This window comes from Balaenoptera physalus (genome assembly GCF_965194825.1).
Source record: "Balaenoptera physalus genome assembly, chromosome: 14".
Taxonomy (NCBI): Eukaryota; Metazoa; Chordata; class Mammalia; order Artiodactyla; family Balaenopteridae; genus Balaenoptera; species Balaenoptera physalus.
In genome coordinates this window covers 23,381,037-23,396,269 of record NC_138893.1, presented here as the reverse complement: position 1 = coordinate 23,396,269, position 15,233 = coordinate 23,381,037, and positions in this window count along the sequence as shown.

The window sequence follows — 15,233 nt, the reverse complement described above, 5'->3', positions numbered from 1 at the left end:
CCCAGACAGCGAGGGCACCCCTGGGGAGACCCCGTCGCGGCAGCCTCACCCCAGTGAGGGCGGCTCCCTGCCTTGGCCGAGGGGAGTGGACGGCGGCCCTCGAGGGGCCTCACCCCGAGCTCTTGGGTTCCCGTCCCTCCGGCAGGACCCGGGTGACGCTCGGCCGTGTTCCTCTCTCTCAGGAGAAGTGAGAGCTCCTGACAGTGGAGCCGCCAGCCTCAGAAAGGCTGGACTTGGTCAAGAAATGGCGAAGTATGTTACCAGGGGCCTGGGAGGTCAGCAGACGACTCCAGAATCAAATCAAGAAGCCCATTTAGCTCAGCAAAGCTCGGATTTGCAGCGGAGAGAATTGTATCAGAGGCCTGGAGCCCGGAGCCAGCGAGATTAATGCTGAGAGCGTCGCGGGGAGGTGTGCCCTGTGCACCCCCAGCCCGTCCAGAGGGCACGACCCACTCCTGGTCAGAACGTGCTTTTCCCTAAGGGGAGACACTGAGCCCAGGCCAGTGACGTCCAGTTCTGCTCACACCGCCCTCTTCGGGCTCCCTGGGACCCCCCTGTCTGGTCGGCCCTGAGGTGGGAGCACGCCCCAAGAGGGTCTCCTTGCGTCCTCAAGTGAGGGTCGCTCCGTGGGCCTTCCTGGAAGAGGAGGCTGGAGAGCTGGGAGCTGTAGGAGCCCAGACCCACTTGGCCTTGTCACCGACAAACTGGCCCTTCCATCTGCCTCCACAAGGATCAAATCATGAGTTGCTCGCTGCAGCTGCTGACCTTCAACATCCCCTAAAAGGAGCTCAGGGTGGAGATTGGGAATGAGGCCCTCTGTGCTCTGGGAAAAACTGGCAGAACAGGCCTTCAGATAGTTAGATATTTTCAGGAGAAGATTTTATGAGCCCAATTCTAGCATCTTCTTGTATCTAGAAAAGCACTAAAATCCATGGTGACGTCTGCTCCTCGTGACTAGCAGAAACCTTCTGCAAAAGAACAGTGCTTCACTGCATGTACTCCCCCCTCACCAAAATCACATCTGTACTGACCTCCCCCCACCTCTTGGGAGCAGTTTCTCGGAGCTCTCTGAGAGGCTGTCTCCTGGGCTGTAGGCCTCATTTCGCCCCAAGTAAAATGGACCTCGCAGCTCTCACGTTGTGCAATTCTTTTCTCAGCCAGCAGCCTCCACCCCCTCAGTGTGGAGCGGACCCTTCTCTGCCCCCCGAACCCCTGTGCCGGCTCTGCGAGCGGGAGGGGCTGGGTGGGCTGGGCTGGGGTCTCCTCTGTCCGAGGCTCCAGGCCCTGCCCTCCATCCCCAGGGCTCCCAGGGTGGGCAGAAGCCACAGTCCTGGATTTCCTCCAAGATCCGGGCCTTGTGTGTGTGTCGCCCCCCCGCCCCTGCTCAGTGCCCCCCACCTCCACTGGTTGTCCCTCCACCCCCAGGGTGGCGACAGCAGGGTCTGGCAAAGGTGGGCCCAGCGGGGGCATAACAGCAGCCCCTGCGGGTCCCAGGGGGCCTGCGGAAGCTTATCCGGGCTCACCCAGCACATGCCCACCTCTGCGCCAGGGCTGGGTCCTGGCGGCCTTAAGCCTATGGGGCGTCCCTTCCAGGTGCAGGCATGTGACCAGCACGTCCCACTGGATGAGTCTCACTTGGAACAGAGGGCAGAAGCCTGCTCTCCTGCCCTGTTAGAACCTGGAAGCTTGTAACTCTCCAGGTCCCCAGGCTCCAGTGGCGCCAGAGGACAAAGGGGACGTGCAGACTGGGGGATGGAGGAGCTGGGGCTCGGTCCCCGGGGAAGCACCTCCACCAGCTCACAGCCCTCGCGCCCGGCCTCCAGGTGCTGGGCAGGGGAGGGGGCTGGGGGGAGGAAAGAGCGAGCTCAGCATCATGTGGTGAGAGTCTTGGGGTCTCCCCGCCCCCGCTTCCTTGGAGGAAGGTCACCTCCTGAGAAGAGGGCAGCACGGTGCGGGGAGGAGACAGGCGAGGCCGGGGCACCTGGGATCCACCTGGGAACTCTCTTCCCAGGGACCCTCGCTTTCCTGGCAGGAGACCTGGCGCATCGCAGCTCCGGCCAGGCCCAGGCTGGGCAATTGAGTGATGTGTAGGGTTATGCCTTCCTCACCAGTCCTGGCTGCGGGGACCCTGAGACACGCTTGCTTCCGTCCAGGAGAGGTCTTAGGTCCACCTTCTCTGCTGCTGCCCTGTTGAGGGTCTCCCGCAGTGACCTTGTGCCCACGTCCCCCCCATGTCTCCCCTGATCCTTGGCCCCTCCGGGTACCCCGCCAGGCACCCCACCAGCGTGCCGTCTGGGGCTCCCTGGTGCTCACAGGGCGCTAGCGGGGGCTTTGGTGTCGCTGTGCTGCACGGGGTCCCAGGAGGATGGAGGACGGGGTCCTCGCCCTTAACCTGCTGCCCTGGGCTCCCGGAAGTCCACTCTCGTGCGTCCTCCGGCGCCTCTGCTGAGGGCGCAGCCCTGGGTGGGGTGCGGGGGGCACAAGGCATGTTTGGGCCCCTCAGCGCCCAGGAGGGGCAGCGGCACTACTTCCTGTCCCGGGGCCACCGGCGGGCACCCAGTGCAGCCCCGGGAAGGACGGCTGCACCTTGGGCTCACCCCTGCAAAGCGAGTGAAGCCCTCCCCTCAGGGCTCACCCCTCAGCACCTTGGGGCCTGCAGAGACGAGGACCCCGGCACCCCGGACTGCCCCTCGAGGGGCGTGGTCAGCTTGGGCCCGCCCTCCTCCGTGGAAAGGGCACCAAGCTCTCCTCGTCCAGCCAGAGACCCCGGGTCCCAGTGGTGAGACTCCGACGGCGGCTGCCACCTGCCGAGGCCTGGGGGTGAGAGCGCTCAGCCCCCAAGGTCTGTGGGAGCTGCAGGCGGCTGTCCCGCGGGGCTTCCCACCTGGGGAGGGCGGCCACAGGCTCACCCTTGCGCGGGCACACAGGCCGCTCCAGCGCTGCTCTTGGCCCCTGAACCTCGATGACAAGGCCTGCGTGGTGCTACCCGGCCCCTCCCCACTCACCCACACCGGCGCACGGCCCGTCCCAGCGGGCCTGGCGTCCTCTGGCCCCCAGCCTTGCTTGGGCCTGGGGCCCCTCGCCGTCGGCCTCCTTCTCTTTGGGCTGAGCCTGCTGTGAAGGGGCGGCCTGCAGGGCCCCCCTCAAGACTGCCTTGCTCCCCTGCCCGTGCCCACCCCTGAGCCTGGGGGAGGACACGACCCCCAGGCCCAGGCGCCACTGCTGCCTGCTGTGCCCCCACATCTGGCTCCGCAGGCCCCCCGCTCATCCCGCCGGTGTCCCTGAGGCCTGTCCCTGCCTGTGCTGGCCGCCCAGGCACTGACCCTGGCCGCGGGCACCACGGCTGGCCTGGCCGCAGGTGCCTCAGCACCGGGTGCCACAGCCTCAGGTGCCTCAGCCTCGGGTGCCACAGCCTCGGGTGCCTCAGCCTCGGGTGCCACAGCCTCGGGTGCCACAGCCTCGGGTGCCTCAGCCTCGGGTGCCACAGCCTCGGGTGCCACAGCCTCGAGTGCCACAGCCTCGGGTGCCACAGCCTCAGCCGGGGGCCCTGCTCTGCTGCAGGGCTTGAGCCTATTCCCTGTTGCAGAGGCTCCCCCTCCGGTCCACTGGCCAGGCTGACGCCCCCAGTGCAGGGCTGCACTGCCTTCCGTCTGAGGAGGCCGAAGCCATTTCCTCTGACGGCTATCCGGCCACTGCTTCCTTCAACGGGGCCGTCTCTCTTGCCTCTACTTGTTTTAAATTTTTTAATTGAAATGATTTGCTTTAAAAGTAATACCAGTTTATTATAAAAGTCTGGTACATGCATAAAACAGAAGGAAGAAAACACGCTCCCGTGGCCCCACTGCCCAGCCCACACTCCCAAGCGCCCTGGCAGTATTTCATGCCGATGTGTGTTGTCACCCAAGAGTGGACACAGTACACAGACGGCACAATTCGCTGTTCAACAGGTTCTTCTCTGGTCGTAAAGGTGATACACACACATTACAGAAGACTGGATGCCTCGGAAAGGTGCCGCGCCCTGGAGCCCCCGCTCGGTGCCTGCAACCACACGCGCTTCTCTGGGGTCTTCTTAGGGGCTCTGCCTTGAGATCATTCCACAAGCCAGATCAGCGTAAAAGTATCCGTCGTCCCTGGCGGAGGAAAAATGAGGAGGAGCTCGCTGTCAGGTAACCAACACTTGTGGCCTTTTGTTCTCTATGAATAAAAATAAATACATGCTTCCACGAGAGGTTTCATGACGCAGGAAGGCGTCCTTCACAGCCTTTGGCAAGGGCAGGACACCACTCTTGACGCACGCATGCTTTTGAGGAGGGGGCGGTCTGCTCGTTTGGGCTTCTGCCACCAGGGTCTCAACCACATGAAAAGTTCCACTGTTGCCGGGACGGGGGTGCTGGCACTGAGCCACGTGGTTTGTCCAACAGGCAGGGACAGGTCTGAACTCCGGGGGTGAGGACGGGGGCTGGGGGGAGATAGGCAGAAACGCACCTCCCAGAGCTGGGCCCAGGCTAGGGGCCGGCAGCTGGGCACCGGGCAGCCTTGTTCTGGCTGCAGAGTCTGCACCAGACACCAGACCCTCATCCGGGGGCATGGGGTTCACGCTGCTTCATTTCTCATTTGGCTAAGGCGCGTCTTCAAGGACGCTTGACAGTGTTATGTACCTTATCATAATCATTATCTCCGTCCTTTGTATACGGATATGTAATAAATGCCTTTGGTTTTATCAGTAATAAACGTTATTATTACTTTCTACCTTGGGGATAATGTAATAGCTGTGTTTGCATATTTGACGGTCAGTGGCTCGGTATTTGCAGCGTTTTGAGGCAAACTGGGTCTGGGGTCCTGTTCCAGCAGTGCTGCCCAGCGTCTCCTCGGGGGGACTTGACAGGTGGCCGTCCTGCCGGCAGAGGCCCCGGGCCGCCGGACCCTGTGGTGCTGCGGACGCCGTGCAGTTTGTCCTGGCCCTGCCCCTGAACTGACCGCCGCCCCGTGGAAGGCCTGCTGAGGCTTCTGTTATTCACTCGCAGCGTCTTCCCGGGTGAGTCTGCTGGTCCCGGGCTCTCCGGCCACTGCCCCGCTGGCCCTCGGTGCTCCTCTCTGCCTGTGCACCAAGGGTTTTCCCGTGAGGCCTCCTGCCCTGATTCTGCCGCCTGCGGGTCTTCATTCCCTGACGCGCGCGGCTCCGCGAGCCCCGGCCCCTCTTGTCACGTCTGGAACGCACCCGCACTTTGCGTGGGGCAGGGCCTCCCCCAACCTAGAGTAAATGTCAAAGAGTTTTCTTCGCCCTCCGAAAGATCATTTTCAGATGTGGTGGTTCTTCTACGTCTTCAGAATGATGATCCTTTTCCTGTTTTACACTCTTTTTCCATAGTCCCCTAAGTCCCTCATTCAGCTAGGGCTGACCATCCACCCAGACCGCCCTCGTGAGGTGAGGGGGGCCGCAGAGCCTGCGCCCCCTTGTCACGGGTCCCCCTCCCCGTGTCCATCCCACTGGCGTGGCGCTGGTGATCCCATCGCTCCGGGCTGTGACAGTCGCTTCCCCTTGGTCACCCCCCCCAGCCCCCCAGCACCTGCCAGGCCTGTGGCTCCATCTGGTCCAGGCCCATCAGCTGAAACTTCTCCCGGGCCTGGGCCGGCTGTGGGCAGGCTTGGCGCTGCTTCTCTGCAGGGCGACTTGACGTTCTTGACAATGATCGAGGCTCTGATCTCCCCCTGCAGTTGTCAAGAGTCTCCCACACAAGCGTGTCAATCTGTGAGCAGGCGGGTGCTTGGCGTCTCTGCGGAGACTGAGGCTTTCGCACCCCAGGAAACCTGCCTTGGTCTGGGGGCTGGGCCTGCACCAAGCAGAAGCCTGGGCGCAGAGGGGGGATGCCTGCCCACTCGGCATCTACTCTGTCCACCTTTCTGTGGTAAAATAAAGCTCAGATACAGAAAACCACACCACGAAGACACGAAGTGGAGTGAGAATAAACTGAGCATCCTTATAACCATCGCCCTAGCCAAAGGAGAACTCGGCCAGCCACCCCCAAAGCCCCTGTAAGTGCCCTGCCCCCAACACAGAACCCCAGCCCCCAGAGTAGCCACTGGTTTCCCCGACATTGACAGTCAACTGCCCCGTGTTTCTCTGGAGCTTTGGCCCCAAGTGTGCATATGCCGTAGTTCAGTCCTGCCCATCCAGGGGCTCCATCAGACGCAGGTCCGGTCCCTCTGGCACGTCTCGAGGGGGGTGACCGTCCCTCCAGAGGCGTGTAGGTCTGCTGTCGCCCTTTCCCTGACATGAACAGCCGTGGGGCCTGACGCCCAGATCCACTCACCCACGGGGGTTGCAAAATGGTGACGTTTGGATTCTGTCTTTGCCCTTCAGTCCTGAGTCGACACACTTTTATAAAAAGTCACTTCCCCTCACCTACCATTTGGTTGCCTCGTGGTCCAGTTCACAGAGAAAAGACAGGAGAAATGCTGGATACTTGCCTTTTATCTACCAGCTCTCAAGATAATGAATTGGTTCATGTCATCTTCCCAAGATGACCAACCAAGTTTCAGATCGTTCGGTTTTATGTAAACACTATCAACTAATGTATTTGATGGGTTGTGTCAATTGCAAGGATTACATCTTTTGAATGTCAGGTTGATCCACCTTTGGTCAGCGGGAGCCCAGTCAGGTGACCCCCGAGTCCTTCTGACGTGATGCTCGTGGCCTCAGCGGCACCCTCACTCTGCTGTGACTGGACGTCCCAGGCCCTTCTTCGTATTTCCTCTCCCACCTTGGGAATCTGCCGTTTCTCCCAGAACCCCTGGCTTCCTGGTTACCGCGCGGATCACTGTTTCTAAACCTCTTCAGATGACGGATCTCAGGACCACAAGGTTGGGGTTTTTGTTTATTTTTTGTTGTTTCAGTTCTGTATTAGGTCTGTACTTCCTTCCTTCCACACTGAAGATCTTTGTTCTCAAGGAAACGGTAGATGATACATTCAACAGTATTGAAATATCCCATAATTACTAACTGACTTTATTCCAAGTTGTACATACAACAGTAACCCAATAGCAAAACTAATACCACGATCACCTTATAATTACTGAGAAGAGTTTTTGTAAATGTTTGCTATGCTGTTCCCTGTTTTCTAATTGCGTGACCTCACCATTAATACTGAGCCCTCTCCTACTTCACCCCCTCTTAATCTTAGTTCCGTGTAATGATATTCGTAATGCCCACCATTGGTCTTTGTATCACCAGTGCTGTTCTGGTTATTTTGATCATCTGGAGCTTGGTAAGGGCTCATGGGGAAGTAGTTCCTGAGTTCTTGTATGTTGACAACAGTTTCCTTGTAGAGTTTAACACTTGAAAGTCAGTTTTGCTGGGTATGAAAACCCTTGTCTCACATTTTCTTCCTTTGAGTATCTTAAGTACGTTACCTAATTTTCTCCTGGCAAGAAATATTGTTTTTTACGGAAAGTCTGATGATAACCTGATTGTCTTTCCCTTATAAGTCACTGGCTCTTTTGGACGAGATGGCTGAGGGACCTTTCTTTTCCTTTAAGCTCCAGTTGCTTTACTGGACCATGTCTTGGCTTTGGCATTTGGGGCAATATTCTCGGGCGCATGGTGTACTCTTTTTATTCCAGAAAAAAAATTTTGAATGTAAATGCTTATTCTGCTGCTTCGTTTTGGTTTTCTTCTTCAGGAACTCCTATTGATCTTCTCTGCCCATCTTCAATCTTTGTTTGATTCTTCCCAATAGTTTTAACCCCTTTCTTTTGTTCTTTTGCATTTTATTTTCCCCTCTCTTTCACCTTCTACTCCTCTTAAGGTACTATCTGTGCTAATTCACTCTCATGTTCCTTTTCATTTAGTCTTCACTCCTGACATGAATTCTTTACTTTTATTTCTAATTCTGTCCTGAGTTCTGACACCTCACTGCTGAGTTTTTCTAATTCTGATTTATGTTATTCTTTCCTGTCGTGTATGTATAATTTTCTTAACATCTTTTAACTTGAGATAGAAGTTTTCAATGTTATCTGTACTGTGGACATATCTTTCTAGTATCCTTTCATTTTCTGTAGGAATGTCATTGTGCTCCTTATTTAATTTCGTCTCAAAATAGAATTATATTGGATATTGCCTTGATAATTTTTAGTGTTCGCTTTTATGTTAAGTTGGTTTGCATGGACTCAGGAAACAGTGGTTTTTCAACTTGTTAAACTTCGCGGAGCTCTCCGCTCTTGCTTCTGTGTTGCGTGCAGACAGGGGTTCTCCTTCCCCGCTCGCACCTGGACCTGCTCGTCCTTCATCTCCGTGGTCCCTATGATGCTCAATGTTGTTTTCACCCCCAGAGGTCCCCTCGGTGTGCGACCCTGTGCTGGAAGGGAGCCCTGGCCGTTCTGAGGGTTACAGCGGCTGGGCCATGGCAGCTCCTGACTGTCTTGTCCCAACAGCCTGCCCACACCTGCTGCTGGAACTGGCAGACCTCCTCTCACCTCCAGCTACCCTTCCCAGGGGCTCTGTGCTCTCCAGGGCGGACCTGTGGGCTCTTTGGGGTTCTCCTGCTCACAGGTGTGTCAGGTGCCCCATTGCTTCCCTCTCTGCGTGCTTACATGATGCCTGCATTCTCGTGGCTGGTATTTTGTGGCAGGGATGAGGGAAGGACCAAGGATGGGGGCTCCCAGGTGCCAGAAATAGGGATGATGTTTCCACCCCTGGGCCTGGAGGGAACAGGGGCAAGTGGTGTCCTCTGAGCTCAGTGAGGGGCCGTCACGGGATTGGGAGTAACTCCCAGCATGCTCTGTCCTACCCTTCCTCCTGGGCTGGTATTTTCAGGCTCACAGGAATCGTTTTCCCCTAATTTTGTTGCATGTGTGTCCGTGGGTTGTGCTTTCTGATGGCTCTGCCTGTCTCTGGTGGGAATTTGGAGAGAGTCCAACGCTGGGCCGCCACCACCTCCGTGCTTCCCACGTCCCTTCAGCCCCCGGGGCCCTTTCAGTTTCCTTCCTCCTGCTTGGGCCCTCAGGTGGGAGACAGTTGTTTCATCTGCTTCATCGTTTACCCTCTGTGTTAGCTCTGCTCCTTGTAGAAGCAGATGCCAAGATGGAATTAGACATGCAGGAGGTTTCATTGAGGGAAATACCGTGAAGGATGAAGGAAAGAAAGCTGGATAAAACCGGGAGAGAGGTCAGCCCACAGAGCAGGTCTGACACCGGTGGGAGAGGGAAATGAAGCAGACTGGGAAGGGCATTAGTCAGGGTTCTGAAGAGAAGCAGAACCAAGAGGTTTTGTGTGTGTGTGCGTGTGTGTGTGTACATATATGTAGACAGATGTACATATAGATAAAGACAGAGAGAGATTTGTTATAAGGAGCTGTTTCACACAATTATAGAGGTGAGCAAGTCCCAAGACTTATGGGAGAGCCGGCAGGCCGGAGACCCAGGAGCACTGATATTTTGTTCCAGTCCCTGTCCGAAGGCCTGAGGACCAGGAGAGCCGACGGTGTGGTTCTCACCTGAAGGCCAACAGGCTCGAGACCCAGGAAGATCAGACGCCCCAGTTCAAAGCCAGTTGAGCAGAAAGAATTCTCCCTTCCTTGTGGGAGGGTCGTCCTTTTTGTTCCATTCGGGACTTCAAGTGATTGGAAGAGGCCCACCCACACGAGGGAGTGCAACCTGCTTTTCTCAAAAAATGTTAATCTCATCCAAAAACACCCTCCCAGCGACACCCAGCATAAATCGGACCAATGCCTGGGAACCCCTGAGCCTGCTCAAGTTGACACATACAGTTAACCTTCAGAGGAAGCACAATTCCAAGACAGGCACAGCCAGGCCAATGGGGGTCCTCCAGCCGAAGTCCCCACTGGGGGGGTTCCCCACCTCCCGTGTCCTGCTTGTTGCCGGTTGGGAACTGTGCGTGGGAATAGTGGCCTTGGGTGGACGAGGAGGTGGACCTAGAGTCACAGCACCTGGGCCATCGGTCATGCTCCCGGAGTGTAGGTCTGAGCCATGTGTTTCCAGGCCACCACCCCTCCTGACGAGATCTCAGTGTTGAGTCATGGGCTAGCCTCGGAGCTGCAGGGACTTTCCTGGATCCAAGTGAAAGAGACGCAAACCCAGACATTAAGCCACAAGGGGAGGGGCCGTCCCGTATCCACGAGAAGCTCGTTCCAGGAAGGATGGCTGTGGACACGCTGGGCCACCTGGCTCAGGTGCTGTCCTCGGGACACCCCACCCTCGGCTCCCCCTCACTCTGCCCATGGCCTTGTGTCTCCCTCGCAGGGAGCCTCCTCCGTGAATCCAGGGAACGTGGACACGAGCAGCTCCAGCCGACACCGTCCCAGGTCCCCTGAGCCCCCAGGGAAGGAGGGAGACCCTGGTCTCCCGGCCCTGCTGGGCACACCTCCAGGAGGGCTGACGGACCCGGTCTGTTTTGGGTGCCTCCCCCTGGGCCAATCCCGGTGGGCTAGCGGGAGGGCAGCAGGGTCGGCGAGGCCTGGGGGGCCAGGCCCCCACTGCCAGGAGGGAGGCAAGACACACCCTCTAAGCAAGTCCCACCGCCGCCCTCCAGTCTGCCTCGTGTCCTCCCCAAAGTGGACCAGACGTCCTTCCTCCATCTCTAATTTGGCCACCACTACCATTCACCCCTGAACTGAGGCAGCATTTGGGGTTGCTGAGAAAGCACGAACTTCGAAGATGGGTCAACTTGGGCGGGGATCCAGCTCTCATACTCACCAGCTGGTTGACTTTAGGCAGATTCTTGACCTCTCTGAGCCCAGGTCCCGACAGCACCAGACCCTCCCTTCTCCAACGGTGCTGGTGGTGCCATCGGGCACAGGTCACACCGGGTCTCAGGATGCGACTTGCCGTGGGCCACCTTGTGGGCCGGGTGGGGCCTCCCCCGGCCTCCAGGGCGCCCAGGGCCGCCTGCCTTCTCCCCCGGGGACCTCGTGGGCATTACAGCTGCACCTCGGGGGACCTCGCCTCCCTAGGGACGGAGGATATCTCACTGTCCACGGAGGAGGCCCGCCCCGAGTGGAGACATGGCACGTGGGAGTCTGGAGCCCTCGCTCGGGTCTGACAGAGGGGTCACTCTCAGGCTGCACACCCGGCCCAGCCCCACAGCCTGGGGCTGGTCAGGGCCACCTGGAGGTTAGTCTACTAGAACGTTCCAGGACCCTGGTCGTTAGACACTCACACAGAATCACGTGTGGATGTTCAAATTTGCCATCCAGCTGAGACCAAAGTTTACACTTCGTCCAAGTGACATGGGCCTGCTTAACTCCGGGTGCAGGCACACGCGGTTACACAGACACACATGCACACGCCCTCTGAGCCCCGCGCCTGGCACCTTGTATGTGTCTAGTGAACCCCCCGTGCAGGTGACAGCCTGCTGATGCGTTTCCAGGGCAACGTGAATAAGGTGCTGATTTGATCTCAAAGGGAGGTGCTAAGGGACCGCACTCCTGGGGATTCGTGGGCCTGGAGACCCAGGGAGGGGGGCCGGCCCAGGCCGCGTTGACGTGTCACCTTTCAGGTCACCCCTCAAGTGTTGCTTCTTCAGAAAGGCCACGCAGACCCCCACGCAGGTCACATCCCCTCCTGAGCATCCAGCACTCTCACTGTCTCACCTTTGTCGCCTCTTCAATTCCTCACTGTGTTCCTGTCTCTGTGCTCTGGAGGGCGAGCCCCCGGGGGCAGGGGCGCGTCTGCCTGGCCCACCCCCCGTTCCGGCCCCTCCTCATCTGCCGAACCACGCACTGCGCAGGCGGGCGGTAGGGGTGGGACAGCAGGGGCTGCGCCCCTTGCTTCCGCCCAGGGCCTCCCGTCCAGGGGCCCGTGGAGGGCCAGCAGCTCGGACACTTGTGTGGAGGTGACCGGGAGGCCGGCGCCTTTGCCTCTCAGTCTCTCCTACACGCCCCGGCGTGTGAGTTCACGCCACGTGGCCGTTCCAGGAGCAAAGCCCCAAAAACGTCCCTGGAACCAAAGTAGTCAGGGTGGAAGCCGCACAAGAACCGCGCCGGGACCACGTTTCCCAGGCCCCGCAGTGAGAGCCGCGTGGTGACCACGAGGTTCAGAAACACAGGGAGCAGACTGGGCGCCGGGCAAGGGGTGCCTGCTCCCCTCTCGGACGGGAACTGGGTCACGGTTTTAAACCTTCTTCATAGAAATTCTGGGATAAGTTCACAGGAAAGAACAGGGACGCTGAGATGAGCTTTAGACATAAAATGAACACCTCCAGCTGGGCCAAAGGTGGTTCAGCCCAGAAACGTCCTCTGCTTTGAACCAAATAGAAAAAGCAGCGAAGCCCAAATTCAGCCACAGCCGCGCGAGAGTGCCACATGGGCCCAGAGAAGCCGCTGTGCCAAAGCCCCAGCCTGGGGACCCCGCCACCGCCAGAGGCTTGAGCGGAACCCACGAGCCCTGCGAGCTCGGCACCAGCAGCCAGGCCCCCGCCTGTCCCTCCTGGAGTTGCACCATGACGGGCCCGCAGCGGGGACACGCCCTGCACTGGGGACAGTCTGTAGCGGGCACACGCCCTGCAGAGAGGGTGGGAGGGCATATCTGGAGCTGGTCCCGTCAGGCTGGCCTGGCTTCTCAGGGCGTTTGGGAGGACCTAAGCCCCAGAGCCCAGGGAAGCTGAGCGGATCTGAGGTCGGGACGAAGGCGCTGGGTCCTCCAGCCCTGCCCGAGGCCACACCCCGTCTGGGGCCTGTCGCCCCCCAGGACAGATGACTGCAGGCTGGCGACTCGGGGTAAGGACACTGAGTTGCCCCGCTGGGCCGGAATGGGGGTGGGGCAGCCCGGTGCATAGAGTGAGCTGGGCGATGGGTCCAGGCCCCGGGTCAGCTCTGCTTTCCACACGGTCACCCTCAGCACTCTGGTCGCTAGACGGCTGAAGCCGCCCCAGACCCCCACACCAGGGGGGCTCGGTCCCTCCGCGGGAGTGGAGAAGCTGCCCGGATGCCCCCGGCAGGCCTGGCCACGTACCCCCTGGTCCCCTGCCTCCTCGGGACCAAGACTCCACTCCGGGCCACGTGTGACCCCCCCACACACCGGGGCCAGAGTGGGACCCACGCCTGAACCCCGGAGCTCACAGGGTTTGAGTTCTTGGAACTCAAACAAGGACTCACCCAGTGTCTGTCCTCTGGGTGCAGGGGGCTGGCTGTGGTCAGAGATGAAGTCACAGAATGTCTCCCGTCCCAGGAGACGTGCAGAGCAGGGGACACGGAGGGACAGAAAGCAGATCAGTGGTTGCTTAGGGCGGGGTGATTACTAAGGATACGGATTTCTTTTTTGGGTAACAAAAATGTTCTAAAAAGCACTGTGGAGATGACTATCTGTGAACACACCAAAATCATCGAATTGTATGCTTCAAAGAGGTGAAGTGTGTAGGATGTGAGTTATATCCCAAGAAAGCTGGTTTTCTTTTTGTTTTAAAGGTAGTGTCCCAACAAAAAGAATTTTCTCAGCAGACGTCTCTAAGGGCAGGCACGGGCGAGGGCGGGACCCCAGACCAGGACCCAGTCTGGGCGCCGGTGCGTGGGGAGGTTGTCCGCACACCCCCGAGTCCTCACCAGCCTGACCCTCCCCCGAGGGACCTGCCACAGACGCCGGGCCGCACCGCCCTGGACTCGCCTGGGGAAGGTGGCCGTCTCTGATACACGGCGGGGTGAGAGTCTTTGGACACTTGGTATGTCGGACATAAGGACTCATGGAAATTTCCCACGATATTTAGGCCAAGATGAGTCAAAGGCAAAGGAAATCTTTTTTTAGATTTATCCCTTGTGATGATGATTTGAAAGGGCCATTGTTAAGGATCTGCCAGTTAACGTTTTTTATGACTCAGTCCGAGCGAGCGAGCTTGTTCGCAGCGTCCGCGTGCAGCCTGCAGAGGGGGGTGTGGGCCAGGGGTGGCGGGGGTCATCCTTCATTGTTTAAAAAAAGGCATCGATAATAATTCTGAGGCTTCCGATTTTTCTGCCAGGAGTGTCACTTTCTCTGGAAGTTTCCAGAAAGCAACCTCTCCCACAGCAGCACTTTGGATACAGGGGGGCTGTCTGGATCCCCTGTATCCAGACTGTTGGGATACAGTCTGTCTGGACCCCCGGGGAGAGGGGCTCCAGGATCCCGGGCCCTCCATGTGGGCTCCTGCAAGAGCTCACCAGCCCCTGGCGGTCCTTGCTGTGGCCTTGGAGACCATCTCTTCATTCCCTGGCCTCCCTTCCCTGGCCCAGGGCCACCCGAGGGTCCTCAGCACTCGGCTGGCCCCGCACACCCTCCCTCCGGGAAGGGCCCAGCCCAGCCCAGGTCTGGGGATGGAAGGTGCGTCCCATGTGCCAGCCGAGCCAAGCCCCAGGAGCTGCTCAGGCCAAAGGGTGCCGTGGGCTGGGTGCCAGAGCCCGCAGCAGCTGACCCCTGGCCCGAACTGCAGCCCCAAAAACCGCCACCCGCCCAGTGGACGTTTCCGGGGAGGTGTGCTGCCTGTATCCAGGGACCGGTCAGTGCAGGACGCAGGGCTTGGGGCCTGGCTAAGACTCGGCGACCCCAGCGGGCCCTGGTGGCCCAGAGCTCCCCGTGGGGTCTGCCGAGGCTCATTGCCCATGGGACCCTCTGCCCGGGCTGCTTCCCTCCCTCAGAGCGGGGGTCCCGGGATCTGCCCTGCGGGCCGGATGCAGAGCTGCACAGCGCACCGCCAGGGGAGCCGGTCCCTGCTGGCGGAGGGGGAGGGGGCTCAGGGGCTGTGCCCCTTCTGGGAATATCCTTGGCTTTTGGAGACTGGGGGAGCTCGTTCTTGATAGACAGTCTCTGAATCACCAAATGCAAGGTGAGCTGTTGAGTTCAGGCTGGTGAACGTGGCAGGTGGAGCTGGGGGCCTCGAGGGCGGCCCCCGTTCACACCCGTCCGCCCCCCAGCCCTCCCTGGTGTTTCCTCCTGACGCCGACTGGGCCCATGCGGCCCTGTAGTGCCCTGGGAAGTGCCCGGAGATGACCACCACTGCCCCCCAGGGGGGCTCAGCGCCGCGATGGTCATTCCCGGAGCTGAGCCGGGAGGGGCCCGTCCTCACCTGCGAGCTCACACCTGGCGGGGTTGGCCCCCGCCAGACCTCGGAGGGGCCTGTGTCCATAAAAGGAGCAGGAGAGACAGTGGCTCAAGGCAGGGATAGAGCCCCCTCGCACCCTAGCTGAGTGCTGGGGTCTCTTTCCAAAGGCCACCTGGCCCTGAGGCTCTGCCAGGGCCTTCCCTGTCAGCAGGAC